This window comes from Podarcis pityusensis, assembly GCF_964106645.2.
Source record: "Podarcis pityusensis genome assembly, chromosome: 14".
NCBI classification, from domain to species: Eukaryota; Metazoa; Chordata; class Lepidosauria; order Squamata; family Lacertidae; genus Podarcis; species Podarcis pityusensis.
In genome coordinates this window covers 32,137,148-32,154,635 of record NC_138039.1, presented here as the reverse complement: position 1 = coordinate 32,154,635, position 17,488 = coordinate 32,137,148, and the positions used below count along the sequence as shown (strand labels likewise).

Here is a 17,488-nt window from a genome sequence, read left to right as displayed (position 1 = left end):
GTGTACACTTGTCATCTTTGAACTGTACCCCCAAGAAATCCGCAGTTAGGTACGCAACAAAGGTGTGCTCAGAAACAGGCACACACACACCTGCCTTCATTTCAGACATGAAAATAGGCACATATAAGGGCTGCTGTCCTTCTGATGCCTGGGATCCCTGCCCGATTCAGCACATTACCCTTTGCTGAAGGGCCCCACTCTGACTTCCATCTGCTCCATTCATTCATCCTACGGTTGCTGACCCTCCATCAATTTTAAAGCCAAGGTGATGTTTGCTGTAAATAACCAGGCCCGTTACCTGGAGTTTGAAGTGAGCCTCAGCAATATTTGAAATGGGAGGTTACAGAGCACCTTAACATATCATGGATGCACTCTGCGGACCACTTGCAGATTTAGGCTGCAATCCTGTACCTAGTAGATCTTTGGGCAATTGAACTCAGTGGGGCTTACTCCTGAGTAGGCATGGGGGAGGAATCCAATTCAGTTTGCATTTAGAGGTAAACTCACTTAACCCACACTTTCTGAAACAGCAAATGAACAACATAGCCCCCCTTCCTAATTCACATATCTCTGAATTTTGCAACGCAGTTCTCCAGCTGAATAATGTGTGTAAAAATGCATATGGTGGGGTAAAGTGTGCGGAAAAATGTATATATTGGTGGAAATGCATTATATCAGGGGAAATTGCAACTTTGTTTTTTTCTTATCGCGGTTATTAATATTGTTTTTTTTAAAAACAGATCTTTCAGTATATGACTATGTTGAATATATTACTTTCTAAACCACTCTGATGGTGAGGAGGAATTAAAATGAAAATAATAAATAATGAACCAGCTTGATTTCCTCGTAAGTCCACAAGCCAAGCTATTTGCTTCTTTTTGTGCAGAAGTTTTTCTTTAAATTTTGGTGTGCAGGTGTTAAATTCCATGTGCGGGCAGTAGATGGCGGTAAGGTATAATAAAAATCATGATTCTGCAGAGAGTTGTTTTTATTTTAAGTTGGTGAACAGACTTGAAGTAAGTCACTGCTTTCTTTTGAGTTTCTGTAAGTTGATGGTGAGGTCTGGAGTCTAAGTGGTAGTGGTGGCCAAAAGATCTTGGTCAACACAGATCAGGAAAACATTTCCATAGGTAGTGAAGGTAGTTAAAAATGAATTTGCATTATTTTTTATAAAAGTGTCAATTTAATCAGTTTCATAACTCTCTCTCTCTCTCTCTCTCTATATATATATATATATCAAAGTGTATCCCAGATAATGCACATGAAAGATGCGAATTTCCATAAAACCTTCACTTTTAAAAACAGAAACACCTCCTGGGAATTCCTACATAGATATGAATATGGATGGGGGGAAATCTTGATTACCCAAGGCAGTATCTTAGCACAAAATATTTAAGGAACACATCCTAAATGCAGTTTATATAAAAAGTAATTTATTCACTTAACAAGGAAGGCACGCTTCTTTTGCGTGTGTGTATGTTAAAGAGTTCTTTCTTTGGCTATTAACAGTGTGAAATGGCACTACATTTATAAAAGACACACCTCCGAAACTTTTGCGATGGAAATTTCCTCCAAGGATGACCAGACTATTTGGGAGGTGTAGACAACTCAATAGTGAGTCCAGGTGTGAGATGGCCAGCCTTAGGTTGCAGATTTTGGGGTACTATTAATGAGGAGCAAATGGTCAGCTATTTAGCATACTATCAAAGTCCTGCCACTGAGATATGTGTTTTGTTATTATATTCCCAAATTACAGGGTGTGCGTCATTCAGGAAGGGTGGGGTAGCATCTGGTTTAAGAATGCAAACCTACCCAATTCACGCTTCCTGAAATGTGAACCAAAACACAGAGATCCCGCCGAAGTGTCGCTTTTCACATTTTTGCTGCGCAGTTCTCCAAGCAAAATGCATGCACAAAAACGGGGAAACACTGTACATAAAAATGCAAGTATTGGTGAAAATAACCTACATATTAGGGAAAATAAGCAGCCTGCAAAAACCTGTACATTAGGCAAAATTGCATGTGAAATGTGTATGTTAGGAGAAATATGCAGTAAAATGCTGGTGTGTGTGTGAACACACACACACACACACAAATCTTAAATGGATATGGAGATGCAGCAAACTTAAAACTGGATATGCTGTACTGACTTGGAGAGAAGGGCAAGGTGACTTGGGAGAAGCAGGGCAGAATACAATCTTTGGAATTTGTTTGCTTGGGCCCTTCAAAGACCTGGTGGATAAAAGTTACATTTCAAGAGCTTTATTTCTAGATGCCTTTTCTAAAAAGAAAGAAAGAAAGCTGAGAAAGAATCGTCAGTTTGGAATTCTTTCCCTCCTCTATCTGTCCTTGGGGATCAAGACACACGAGAGAATGACAAAAAGAGAGAGGAAGTGATACTGAGAATAAGCAACAGTTCCAGCCTTGCATGCTGGCCGAAAAGATGACTATAAACACAGGATTGGATATTCTGAAGAAGAAAGATGTTAACGGGGTTGCAAAATTAAGCTGCAAGACAAAGCAAATACAAAACGTTTCATGCCTGTGTTTTACACATAAGGCACCCTCCTGCCAATGAACAGGGATGCTCATGAATTAGGGGTGGGCAAATTTGTCAATTTCTGCTTTTCTCCGTTTATTGTTTCTCCAGTCTTAAATTTGGTTCTTCACATTTTCATATGCTTGCAGTTTTTCTTTTAATGTTGTCATAAAAATTCACCAGCATTTTACTGTGGATGTTCATGTGCATTTTGGCCTATTATACAGAATATATATATATATATATATATATATATATATATATATAATGCCAAGCAAATTCCCCCTAGCATGTACATATTTTTTACCCACGTTACAAGGGGCTCTGCACTGCAATTAAGACATGGGCAGACTTTGAAGGATGGTTGGGTTTCGATTTGTATATTTGTGTATTGTTTTGGAAATTGTGGATCAGGTAGGTTTCTTTCCCATGCTCACGATACAACAGAGTACAGCACCTTATATTCTGTGTGCCATATGTAATAAAGGTACATGCAACGCTTATATAGAGATGGGGGGGGGAGTAAGAAAATGCTGAAATGTATATATACTTTTAATTATACTTTAAATGTACATCTGATGGGACCCTCAAGGAAGCAAAGACACAAACATGAAATTGCAATGTAAAATAAAATACAATCAAGTCCCGGAACTATATGGAAACTAGCAAAGCATACTTTGAAATGTTCATAAAAAGCAGCGGAGATAATAAAACACTTAGAATGAAAAGAACAACAATCACAACAATAAAAAAAGAGCAACTTTCTTATCCAACATTCAGCCAACGGGTTTCAAAATGTCTGAATACTGAAAAACATCTCTCTGTTTCATTGTTGTTTTCAAATGTGCAGGGAGAGAATCTTCTAGAAACCTTCAATACAAAATGACCAACCAAGACCCGACCGAAGTGGAATTACGATTGTCTGATGTGATCGGGTGGTGAGATGATTTCACGGCACCAGTTCTTCGTAAAATTAATTGAAGGGACTGAAAATTAAAATGTTCGGGTATAGGAATATTGCTTAAGAACAGAAAATACATTTTCCTGGACATGAGACTGGCATGAATACTACCCTTACAATGAATGTCTCCTATGGATTATAACTATGGCAACCATGGGATAGCGGTATTGCTGTTGCTACATTCAAATGTTACATGCTCCCCCCTCTTTTTACTAGTTTCTCTCTTGCTCCTATATCAGACTCTCGCTGTCCACATTTATTTGCGTTAGATCAGCTTCTGATGCCGAAATAGGATGAAACGGCATGGGTATATTACATGCCGCGCGAGTCTTTGGTAGATGAGATAGCTGTGTCATGCTAGATGCAGAACGGTTTAAACTCTAGCTCTGTCAAGGGCAGAGGTCTAGCCTTTTTTTTCTTCTTCCAGGGAACCATAGCAAAATGACACTTTCTAACTCATCCAAAGGAGAGGCAGATATTGCACAGGCAAAAATTTAAAATCACGGCAGGAGAAAGTAACCCTGTCTGCTCCACTCTCTTTGGCAGAACACAAACACACACACACACACACACACACACACACACACAGCAAAGTAGAAAACATACAGTTGCCCCAGATTGCCTTTAAATCTGCCTGTCTAATTATTTCTTGCCTTTAATTCTCCGTCTCTCATCTTTTTCTACAAAGAGAGCCTGCCATTTGTAGTGTTTATAGGCTGCTGTTATTGCAGGTGATGAAACCATCATCCATAGGAACTTTAATGTAGACAATATTTTTGAGCTGTGTGAGATGCCTTGTCTCCAAGAAGACACAACATCACCAGTGGGTGATGGTAAATTTTGCCCGGTTGAATAACAGGTGGAACATTTGCCATAGGGAGGAGGGGGCCAGTTGCACGCTGCATTCCCCACTGACCTCAAGTCAATCTGGCACAGTGTGATTAAATAGAGGAAATTCCCTCTATATTTAACAATTGCTTAAAATAGTTTCACAGGGTTATTGTGGTGACACTGAAGTGGTCTTTTGCACCGGTGGAATACACTCAGTGCAGAGGACCCATCAGTAATGGCATCCTGCTGGTTTTCTGAGGATGCACCTGTTTACACAAGCTTTCCCTTGAGCTCTTGACCCAAGTCTCCTGCATTAATTGCAGTACCATTTTAATGAGATTGTCTTTTTGTACATTTTAATCACAGCCCCTCCAAGTGTCCCTATTTTCCAGGGACAGTCCCAGATTTACAGAAGCCGTCCCAGTTTCTGATTTGATCCCAGAATGTCCCAGTTTTCCTTAAGACGTCCCTATTTTCATCAGAGAAATGTTGGAGGGTATGGTAGGATGTCCCTATTTTCATCAGAAGGTATGGAGTTATGTGACTCCCTGAGCCAAGGAGATACAACCTTTAGAAGACATCTGAAGGCAGACCTGTATAAGAAAGTTTTTAAAATGTTACTACTGGGGCAACCCAGTCAGATGGGCAGGGTATAAATAATACGATTAGTATTATTATGGAGTAGGACGTCCCTATTTTCATCAGAAAAATGTTGGAGGGTATGTCATCACAGACATATATATATATAGAGAGAGAGAAATTTTTAATAGGATTTAATTTTTTGTGTATTTTTAGTTATTCTCTATTTTAACAACGTTGGGCAATTAGTATTTCTGTTTTGTAAACCACGTAGAAGCCATCTTGCCATTAAGTGGTATATAAATTAACACCACCAGCAGCAGCAATAGTTGCAATGAGATCCTTTTACAACCTGCTTGTTTTAGCAGCTAACATTGTGAATCTTTGGTCTCTGTGTCCATAATATGGCAGGTTAAAAGATGGCAGCCTTAACCAGCTGGAATCTGATGCCTTACAGGTGGATGTATAATTTTAGTTCAATGTATAATTTTAACTCGATTGATGGGGAGAGTGTACAATAGGCTCATAGATTTGAAAGAAAATGGCTATCAAATGTCTGAGGGGATTGCCTTTATCCAACAGCCTTTCTAACTTCTCTGCCTTTGGACAAAAGGGTGCATGCTGCTTTGGGGTGAAGAGACATTTTATTCACTGTACTAGCCATGCCTTTTCACAGTTTCCTTTTTTTCCAAGAGTCCTTTTGGCTTTAAATCATCTCCAAATATTCAAAGCTTTCTGTGCTGAGAAAAGCAGTTACCACAGTGCAAAGTGAATATAGAGACACCCAATCCAGGCTGGCCTATTCCTACAAATTACATTCTTCTGCAAGCGTTTTAAATGTTTCCCCATACTTTTTCATGACTCCAGGTTTTTTCTTTTTTAAAAAATGTGCGCTGGTTCTTTGAGTTGACTTCAAGGCAGAGGAAAAGGCTGCAGAGTTCTGTTCTGAATAGATTTACATGGAAGTATGCTCAATTGATTTCAGCTGCAGTTACTTTTCAGTTATAGTGTGTTTAAGACTGATATATATATATAGGTGTGTGTGTGTATAATATATGTTTGTATTTGGACTGTTTTCAAAACACGTCTCTTTTCAAAAGAATTTAAACCAATATAGCTTTCTTTGGAATCACATCCTGTTTCAAAAACGGAGGACTTTCTTGGGGGCTTAAGCTTAAGAGAGACATTTCGTACGGGGTTAAGACAGTATTGGACATCTCAGCAGATGCCAAACAAAGAATGGCCTATTCAGAGAGAAAGGGGCAACCGCTTCATCCCATTGTGAGCACGCATTACAGAGCATTTCACACTGTTTAGAAGGTCATCTTCTTTGTGGACCCCTCCAATGGGCCAGCACATCAGGATGACTTCAGGACAGAAGGCCTGACAGCCTTAACCCAGCATTCTTTAAACTTTTTGACACTCTTAAAATCCATAAGCGGTACCTTGCCGTCTCACTGTTGGCCGCACTGGTGGGGTGCCCATGCCTGGAACTGCAGTGGCTGAATGAGCAAACAAGATTTTCTGCATCTTAATAGCTGGTGCAATCAAGATGACATTCGTCTGCCAAAGCTTCTCCCTCCACTCCTTCTCACTTCAATTTGTTCTCCTTGTATTTATCTAGGAGATTATAAACCCAGTTGGGCGTTCTCTTCTCTCTCTCCAAAGCCACTGAAAATAAAATGTGCCATGTCCAATCAAACAACCCTCTGGAATTCAATGACCAAAGAGCATTACATAGTTGTATGCTGTTTTGATGGCTATGTTTCTGCCGCAAAGAATCCTGGGAACTGTAGCTAGGTGAGGGATGCCGAGAATTCGGTGAGAGAACCTTAGACGTCTTGGCTGAACTACAATTTTCAGACTTCTCTGTGCGAAAGGTGTGACTATTATACCAGTTTAAGTTTGTGCACCGTAAGAAACACATAACAACAACAACAACCCATTTAAAAATGCTGTCAACCACCCCTCCCTCATCGTTCATGCAAAGCTGGATAGAAAAGCTTTTACATGATATCATAGAAGGGACTCTGAGGGACATCTAGTCCAGCCCCCTGCAAAGCAGAAATCAGAGCTAAAAAAATCCCGACAGGCATAATCTGACTTCCCCATGAAAACTAAGAAACAACTATGCATGAAGCACATACAAAGTTGCTTTTGGCAGGGTTTGTGTGTTACCATTTAAAGGCAGGTAAAATGTTCCATTCATCAGAGCCACCACAAAGGAGGCCTTGCTTCATCTCACGACTGGATCCTGTCTCACTCAAGAAGTTCAGCTGGGCTTCTGGTGTCTTGTCCTCTTCTCACATAGAATGACTCATCAGGTAAAGGTAAAGGACCCCTGGACGGCTAGTTTCAGTCAAAGGTGACTATGGGGTTGCAGTGCTCATCATGCTTTCAGGCCGATGGAGCCAGTGTTTGTCCACAGACAGCTTTCCAGGTCATGTGGCCAGCATGACTAAACCGCTTCTGGCACAACGGAACACTGTGACGGAAACCAGAGCGCATGGAAATGCCGTTTACCTTCCTGCCACAGCGGTAACTATTTATCTACTTGCACTGGCATGCTTTCATCAATACATTGATCAGTATGAAAAGAGAGAGAGAAGGGGGAAAGGGATGAAGTTTCAGAAAAGTTTTAATTTAGATTGTAATATCCTTAGAGCAGAGATATTGTTGTTCTTGTTGCTTTGTAATGCACCATATATTTTGATGGAACTATAGAAATAATTATAGGTCCAATGTTCAGTCTGGCTCCCTGCCTCCCCCTCTATGTATATAGCAAGATATACACCCAGCTCTGCACACTTATGCAGTGATGGATGTAAAAGAGAGACAGGATCCTACCCAATAATAATGACATACCATTAACAACCAACTTCAGAATGTCAAAATTGCACACCATGATAAGCTCAGCGAATAATGAATACTGAGAAACAAGCAGGAGATACCTGTATGCTTAATGTAACCCAACTGTTTCCAGAAGACTGACTCTCTCTCTCTCTCTCTCTCTCTCTCTCTCTCAATATATAAATTACTGGGGCAACCAAATAGCAGTCCAGTGAGGGCTGAACATGCTCAGTAGTCACTGAATATAGAATGAACATTGGGAAACAAAAATGGAATTTGGAATTGGAAAAAAATGTAAGAGTATTTTCAGAGAGATTAGCTGTCTGGCATACTGAACAAGAGCACTTGTCTTGGAAGAGAGGATATACTGCAACATTTTATTATAGTTCCCACTGGACATTATTGTTATCATCAATAATCAATAAATACATTAATAAAGAAATACTGTTTCTTGCTGGCACCAGTTTGGCTACAATCCTGTCTGCACTCGCTACCTGAGTTTGCTATTAGACGGTATTATCAATATTTATTTAGTTGTTATTTCATAAAATTTCGATACTGCTTGATTGTAATTCCCCACCCCCACTCCAAGTTTTCTTTGTGGCTTGCCAAGCTGTGTGATTGTTACATTCTGAAGTTTGTTGTTGAGCATGTTTAAAATAATTATTTTTGGGTGGGACCAAATCCTTCTTCTCCCCATGAAATTACGGAAGATTTTTTAATATCTTACCTACTCCGAAGTATCTACTCAGAAGTAACCCCCACTGAGTTCAGTGGCACTTACTCCCAGGTAAATGGGTAGATGATTGGAGCCTCAAAGTGACTGCACATATTTCTTTTATTTTTTATCTTTTGAAAAAAAAAGAAACATCTTCAAAAGAATAAGGACATCCACCATGCAAAATGCAGGCGATGGTCAGAAGCATTCTGTGACTATCTCTGTGCCTTGTATGGCCAAATCCCATGCCTTTTAATAATCAGCAATGCCTATTATTTTGACTCCATAAGAGTTGGCATTGTAAACATGCATCCCTCTCTTTCATAAAGGGATGAATATTGAGATCATGTTGCAGTTTAGCAGGTATAGGCACTTTCTGGTGAATTGTCAAGCTAATCTTTCCCTGCTGCAAAGGATGCCCTGTATCAACCAGCAGAAAGAGAAGTGCAACAGAGAGCATTACAGGAAAGACTGTTTGTTTCTGTAATTTCTTTGTTTCTTTCTTTCTTTTTAACTGACTGTGATGTGCCTAAAAAGGATGTGTGTGTGTCTCTCGCTTTGGCTTTCTGCGTTACATCTGCTTTAAATATTTGTGGCCCTTTCAGGTCTTTGTGGCACGGCATTTTTAATATATATTTTTTATTTTTTTGATGCTGCCTTTTGTTGTATAAAGCCTGTGATATGGGAGGGATCTGCTGGTTCAAAAGCAACGGACTCGTGTACCATTCTTTCCCGTTTCATGTCGCAGATTTCGCTGGACGCTTTTGTTTAAAGCAGCCACCCGGCTCAGCTGCCCTTGTGTGTTGTACCAGACGATAAGGTTACAATAATCACCACTACAGAATAAGCAACAAAATCATTGCTGCACATACAAAATGTTGAGTGAATGTCTGTGCATCTACCTATGGACATCCAGCTGCCTACCTACAGATATAGATATTAAAAAGTCTGCATGATGTTATTACCTCCCCCTCCCCCATGCTTATGCTAGGTAAATAAGGCTGATTTTTTTGTGTTGGTGGGAGGGCTGATATTTACACACTAGTCATATTAATTACACTTAAGCTAATTTAAAGTTTTTGTTATTAATTCCCTTTCTACTGTTGCCGCCGTGAGGATTATCTTCCAACACCTACATATGCAATAGTCTTAATTACAGTCAAGATACATGCCTTTTTATAGTTGCAAGGGATGGAGGGGGGGGGGGGAGAGAAGAGAAATGGACTTGCCTTGAGGACCTAGTTTATTCTTCCCGTTTCTTGTGTTGACTCCAAATCAACATTAGCCATTAGAGGGTAGATTAAAAGACGTCACCCTTATTTGGAAAGTCAAGACAGGCTCTAGCGCTTTGGGACTGCTGCGATTTGGGTGAGTATGTGATTTCTCAGTGGTTGAAAGAAGGCTGGATTGGGTATTGACAGGCCGCTTATCAATAGGGAGACCCAGGAGGCCTTGATATTTGCATGCAGGCTGATTGATTGACTTGCCCTTAATAGACACATAATTGTTGACAAATACCTTCCAATAGACTGTGGCAGGCATAGAAGGCAAACAAAGGGAGGCTTCGCTAGGGCAGAGATGGGAATGGTTCGAAAGACGTGGGGAGAAGCCCACACCTTGCCATGCTGGCCCCACAGCAGCCATTTAGCCTAGACCGCCACCCCACACTCCAGCCTGCCTGAAATGCTGGATTATTGTGACCTTATAGATAAAAGGTTTGTTTTCGGTTGTTGTTGCCATTATTACTTATATTATGTTTACAGTCCTCATTGGTTATGTATATTTTTTATACGCAGCCCCTATCGCATGATGCTTAGTTTAAGATTTGATGTAGGATAAGCAACAGAATAGGAGAAGGGAGAAAGCAGTTGCATGTTGGTTAAAAATGTACAACTGGGCTCACCCCCAGGTTTGGGGAGAGTTAAGGGTGATGGTTGGTATTTAAGGGCACACCTGTTGGATTTGAAGATTGAAAAAAATTGCTGGTTTCTAGAAGATAGAATGGTTGGATCTTAAAGAATAAATAGCATATGTAGCTGCAGAGAGCTGGAAGTCCTTTTATTTTGCTCTATCTTTCTTTAGTTTTTCTTTTCCTTTTCTCTTGCTTTCTCCTTTAGATTTCTCCTTTCCTTATATTTTCTTCCTCCTGACTTTGCTCCTTTTTAAGTAGCTGGTTTATCTCAGTATATTACAAAAAGATATTTTGTGATTGGTATGTATTTCTGTATATCTTTGAATAAGTATCCATTTTAAAAAGTAGGGGAGGGAGGAAGGACACAACTGTTCAAACCACAAGTTCTCACTATTCAGATAGACAGCTCTTGGCTTTAGAAGCTCTTGTGCAAAACAACAATGATGAAAACCCTGATGATACCGCAGTCCAAACAACAGCTGTTGGCAATGGTTGCATGTCTCCGGGCTTCTGGACCTATCAGTATTCAGTGGCAGAACGTGCGTTGCTGTGTTAAGCTGCAGGCAATAGTGCCACTCAACCTGGCTCGCTACCCTCTCCAAACCTCAAAAGAAGCTGATACCTTAATAAAACTAAAGATCTACTCTCTTGCAAATATTCTGCATTGAAAAGAAAGTGCAGATGAAGGAATGGGAACAATCCCAAAACAAAGACTAAAACATTAGACTCATTAAGCAAGCTCCCTCTTGCTCTCTCTCCTGTCAAGAGCCAGTGTGGTGTAGTGGCATGCAAAACATTTGAATTTTGACTCTTGGTCTTCCCTGATCTTAGGACATCACATTGTCTGTCCTTGGTACACGCTGACTCTCAGGGCACGCAGCAAAGGCCTAAGATGCAGCCGCCTTGCTAAAGCCAAGCAGGTCTGAGTCTAGAACAGGCATAGGCAAACTCGGCCCTCCAGATGTTTTGAGACTACAGTTCCCATCCTGATCACTGGTCCTGTTAGCTAGGGGTGATGGGAGTTGTAGTCCCAAAACATCTGGAGGGCCGAGTTTGCCGATGCCCGGTCTAAAAGGTACCTAGGTGGGAGACCCTGTGTGTAACACAGTTAAAAACTGCAACTGGCTCCCCAAGGAGGCAGTGATGGCCACCAACTTGGATGGCATTAAAAGTCAAATTCATGGAGGAAAGGTCTATCAAGGCCCATGATGGCTGTGCTTTGTGTATATGCCTGTGTCTAGGTGTAAGGGTCAAAATATGGATTGCTACAGTTGGACAGTCCCTTCCTCCGCACAGAGTCAACAGACACATACCCCTCCAACATTTCTCTGATGAAAATAGGGACACCCTATTCTACACCAGGAAGCTGTCCCCACATTTGATCTTGCTGCACACATAGATGTCGTATACACATATTCTTCAGTCACCTTGAGCCTATTGCAACCTCTCCGCTGAACCTACCTTGCAGGATTGTTGTAAAGAAAAAAATGTGTGAGGGGATTGTGTGCAACACCTTCCACAGAGAAATGGAATGGAATAAACTTTTAGCAGTAAGCTGCCTTGAGTCCCTGTCAGGCAAAAAGGTGAGATGTAACAACAACAGAAACTGTGATAATGATCAGGAACATACCAGAGAGTAAACCCTATTGAACTCAGTGGGACTTAGTTCTGAGTAAAAATGCTTTGGACCGCAGTGTAAGGCTGCACAGTCTTTACCCAGTTACGTGGGAGTCAGCTCCATTGAATACAGTGGGACTTCCTCCTGAGTAGACAGTGTAAGGCTCCATCTACAATAAAGGAATAAAGACTCCACACATTTCCTAAGAAATGGCTGGCTGATAAAGCATTGGAATTAAAGAATTTAAAGCGGATTGGTGACCTTTTCCTTCAAAACTATAGGAAGGGCTTCGTATGCCAGGTTCACAATTTCCTTCATTTGGTGCAGGGATTTTATTTTCTGTATTTAAAGGACTCCATTTTCGCATGCACGCACACACAACTTTTAATTGTTCTCTGAGACTGGGAGAGGAGGAGAAAGGAAAACAGGGACATCCCGGGATCAAATCAGAAACCGGGACAGCTTCTGTAATTCTGGGACTGTCGCTGGAAAATCTGGGCACTTGGGGAGCATGCAGACACTGCCTGCAAGGAAATCTTCTGCTTGTTTCTGCTCCAGTCATCTTGTGATTAGCTGTGTTCTATACATGTTGTTATCTGTGCCTAGAACTCCGGTTGAAAAGAGGGCTACAAATCTAGAGAAATTAATACACTAGTCATGGCAATGAAGTTTCCATGATAAGAGCGAACAGGTAGACTTGGCTTATAGGCCAGCAGGTGGGCTTGTTTTGTGCAAATGTGAAATTGCATAATTCTTACCAGATTTTTTTTTAAAGGGCGGGGAGGGAGACATGCACACATGGAGCGAGGAAAGATCTACAAGGCCGGTGGAAAGCAAAACACACCGGTGAATCTCTGAGGAGAGTCCAGGTGCCTCAGGCAAAGCCAGACGTGTGCAGACACAGATATGAGCACAGATTACGGAGCAAAGCGCCAGGTACAAATGAACTTGAAGCAATGCCACCACATCAAAGGGAAGCATTGTTAACAACACAGAATTCTTCCTCAAGGGATCAAGGGTGGATTTTGCTCTCACTCTGGTGCATTTCATCTCTCTATCAGTCCTGTAAAATAGATCAGGCTGGGAAGCCAAGCCAAGAAGAAAAAAAAAGACTCCTGCAAGCTGCATTTATATTAATACAAATAGAAGTTATTTTGGGTTGTATCCAACTAGTTCTTTCTCAGAGTGTTGCTGTTGCTGCTGCTACATTTATAACCCACCTTTCCTCCACAGAGGTCAAGGTAGCTCTCCAATTTATCCTCACAACAACCCTGTGAGGTAGATAAGGCTGAGGGTGGCCACCCAGCAATTCATCATGGCTAAGTGGGAGTTTGAACCCTTGTCTTCCAAATCCTAGTCCAACACGCTAACCACTATGCCACATTGCCACCCCAACTTAGGTCCATCAATTTCATTGGGTCTGCGCTCTGAGTAGGGCTAACACTGAATGCAACCCTTCGTTTCAGCGGTCTCTTTATTGCTCTCAATGTTTTCTACTTCTGTTGACACTGCATTGGCACTTATCTCTTGAGGTTGTTGGATTTTGTATTTTAAGGACCTGCAAGGTCTGTAAACTACCCAGAGGTCTCGGTTGATATGCAGAATACATATGTTATGAATAAAGAAATAAGTTCTATGGCCCATAGCGGAGGCTTAGGAACTATGTAGAGGCCCAAAGCATTGCATTACAACCGTTGACCACCGCGTTCTCAAAAGCCTTGCCCATAAATTGCAAGCTGATGTGCTCACTCTCAGGCTATCTATTCACTTATTTCATTCCTTTAACAGGCTTTATATGCCACTTAATCATCCAGAACCTCCAAGTGGCTTACACAGAATTTGCAAAGTTCATTAAAAATAATACACTGATAAAATTGTACATTAAAAGCAAGTTAAACAGCAGTTTATCAAAATAAAAGCAAAACCAGCAGTTCTAAAAATATACATAAAAAAATAAAATTACATGTCTGAGTAGGGTTGCCTATACTATGTAAACACACACACACAAAAACCTACATGCCTTCCACCGCCCTTAGAAAACCCTTTAATCCCAATTTTATTTTACTTTACACTTTGGTAGATTTACAAAAGGAGAAACACAAACCAATAAATTAATTTTAGAAAGGGGCAAGATCAGACGCAAGATGCACAAAACTTTTTTTTAATTAAAAAAATCAAGACTCTTTGTGCTCCGCACTGCTTCCCCTTTCTTCCCGCCCAGGGTGGCTCTGCCCTCTGCCTGACCCTCATAGCAGGCCTGTCACATGGGGTGGGGCCTTGTCAGTGGTGGCCTCTCCTCCCCCCTGCCTGCTCTCCAGTAGCCGCTATGAGCTGGCAGTGGCAGCCACGGAGGAGCCACAGGATTTCCCCTTGAAGCCGCTACTACTGCTGCCACTACTCAGGAAAAGCATCAGCTCATCCTCCTCCCTCAGCTTGGCGGATGTGCTGGTGGGGGAAACAGGGACATTCTGGGATCAAATCAGAAGCCGGGATGGTTTTCGTAATTCCGGGACTGTCCCTGGGAAATAGGGACACTTGGAGGGTTGGTTCACATATGAAGCTCCTTCTTCTTTTATTTCAGTTGGTATACACCAGGGATGTCCAACAGGTTGATCGCGATCTACTGGTAGATCCCCATGAGGTTTTGGTAGATTGTGGGTCGATCTCTGGCTCCCTTTCCTCAGTGTCGTCGAAACTGACTCCTGTCCCGCCCCCTCGCCCTGCCCTCCATTGTTGCCTGATCAGTGGAAGGGAAGATGGAGCTTTCTCTCTGTGGCTGTTTTCATTCAAAGCGATATTATTGTGAGTGACTTTTTCCCTTTGACCCTTGCCTTTAACTCCCCCCAAAATGGAACTTCCCTCCCAAGAAAGTATTTGTACAAAAGTGGGTCTTTCTTCCTCCCTAAAAGAAGCTGAGCAACTCTGACCTGAACCCCCCCAAAATGGGGGTAGATCATTGCCAGATTTTAATTCTGAAAGTAGATCGCAGTCTCTTGGGAGTTGGGCACCTTCTTTTATCCACAAGGCCTTCCACCTATTCTGGAAAGCAACGGGGGTTTCCCTGAGCCCAGCTGCTCCATAAGATCACGTACAACTCCAGAATAAGGATGTAATCAGCCTTAATCACACTCACTCTCAGATAATGCCCCTGTGCCTTCTTTGCCATCTCTCATCCTATCATAGAATCATAGAATTGTAGACCTGGAAGGGACCCCAAAGATCAATGCAGAAATATGCAGCTGTCCCATACGGGGATCGAACCTGCAGCCTTGGCATTATCAGCACCATGCTCTAATCAGTTGAGCTATCAGTAGAGGGAAGGGTCGTGGCTCAGTGGTAGAGCATCTGTTTTACACGCAGAAGGGCCCAGGTTTAATCCCCAGCCTGTCCAAGCAGGGTTGGGACAGACCCCGACCGAAATCCTGAAGAGTTGCTGCCGGTCCATGCAGGCAATACTGGGCTAGATGGAGCATTGCTCCAACTCAGTATAAGACAGCTTCCTGTATCTTTTGCTCACATATCCAAATCCGGCCACCAGAACAAACACAACACAATGCAGAATTTCATTTTCCCCCGGCGTGAAAGTGGGGTAGGCGTCTTCCTGACGATAGAAAAAAAAGGGGGTAATTGGCGTGCGGGTGGGGTGCACGTTTCAACAGTGCTTGTTACAGTCAACAATATTCAAATGGCACAGAGATATTTCCTTGAAATAAAGGACAATTTGCGTCTATTTGTTTAAGTCTCCTCGTCCTCATCCCTAAGCATTCCTAAGCATGAAGCAGCCGACAGCCAGCTGCCTCAAACCAGTGTGTGTGTGTCCATTAATTCAGAATTACTCCAATTACGAGCTTTTGATGCTCTGAAAACCTCTCTCTAACCCAAAAGAGATGGAGAGCCCTCAGCCCGTCCAATCAGATCGCTTTCCCTGCTCCTGCCAGCAGATGTAAGCAATTTGCTTTTTTTTATTTCTGCATATTCAGCGCGAGCGAGGCTGTTGGCGACCTTTCATCCCAGAGCCTGCAGGATTCTAACCCTATCAAATTAAACCATTTTGCTCATTTATTCCCAAACGCTTGGCCGGTGCTAAGCAGGGCCTCCCGCTGCATAGCAATGGCGGGCGATCGTGTCCGCTCATACCCTGAACCTAATCAGAGATTATTAAGGAAAATATACAGTGCGTTAATTTGATGAGATTGGTTATAGGTACCACAGTTAAAGGTCAGCCTCTTACGTGTATCTCCCTCGGTCACCACAATATTTCCCCCTCGCTCGACAGCCCTCCGCTTCTAAACAATAGGCCAAGGAGACACGTTTATTTTCGTCACGCTGGGGACAAGCTCAACAGGGATAAAGAAAGGAATTATTTAAAGTTCGCATAAAGAAACCAGCCCCATGCATGGCAACCGCCTACACACTTACCTTCTGCTAAGCCCACCACTACCACGGCCTGCAATTCTCTTATCTCTGCATTTATTGATTGTGTTTTGGTCCTGGCCTTAAAAGAACATTGGAAGGAAAGGAGAGAGAGAGAGAGCACGTTGAGATTTTCTTCCGAATGCTAGGCCCGTTTATTGTGGTACTTGCTAGCAAAGCCTAGTAAAATACCCTGGTAAAATCAGACGTCACCCACTTCTCAGTCACCAAGTTTCCTTGTTAGGGGGTTGGTGATGCTTTTGCAGGAGCCTACGGTTAATATCTACAACATTCACCTTTCTGCAATTCATTTCCTCTTGCTGGGGCAGACTTTGGTAATATGGTCTCCGAGAGAGGAAAAAAATGGGTGCCCCCAACTATTTCTTATTTTTGCTATAATTCCTTTTGGTACAGTTGCTTTTTAATGGATCTTCTCAATAGGCTTCATTTCTGAGGCCTGAATGTAGCCTCCCTTCCTGGCCTTGGGTCCAAGCCACACCCCCTCCTCAGCCACACCTTCTGTCTCCAAGCCACACCTCTTACTGGTCTTGCCTCACACCTCCCTTGAGTGCTTTTGCCTGGTGAGAATGGGTCCTTGAGCAGTGATGACTCTTTATTGTATGAATGGAGGACAGAGGGTGTGTTTGTGACCTCATCTGCATTAAACATTTAAAGCAGTTCCATACCACTTTAAACAGACGTGGCTTCCTCCCAAAGGCTTCTGGGAAGTGTACTTTGTTAAAGGCACGGAGAGTGATTGCAGGACTCCCTCTTCCCCTCACAGAGCTACAATTCCAGATTTCCCTGGGAAGATGGATCGATTGTTACACCACTCTTAGAACTGTAGCTCAAGGAAAGGGATAGGAGTCTGTTAACACTCTACAGCACCCTTAACAGACTACAGTTCCCAGATTCATTGGGGGAAGCAATGACTATTTGAAGTGGTTTGAAGCTGCTTTAAATGTACAGTGCAGATGGAGCCTGTAACTAGCTTACTGTATGAAGGTATTTTTTATATGTAATAATGCCCAGTGATATCTCAGAAGCCATGTTTGAGGATTCTAGGT

At 42.1% G+C, this 17,488-nt stretch overlaps 1 long non-coding RNA gene across 1 annotated transcript in view; it reads right to left on the bottom strand.

The window, feature by feature from the left end:
• LOC308463658 overlaps positions 1-17,011 on the bottom strand; it is a 45,979-nt gene extending 28,968 nt beyond the window's left edge. Inside the window, exons 1-2 of the long non-coding RNA XR_013979635.1 lie at positions 16,958-17,011; positions 16,428-16,503 (exon numbers count right to left, since the gene is read on the bottom strand). This is a non-coding gene — a long non-coding RNA (uncharacterized lncRNA). The remainder of the gene's footprint in view (positions 1-16,427; positions 16,504-16,957) is intronic.
• Between the last annotated feature and the right edge of the window lie 477 nt (positions 17,012-17,488).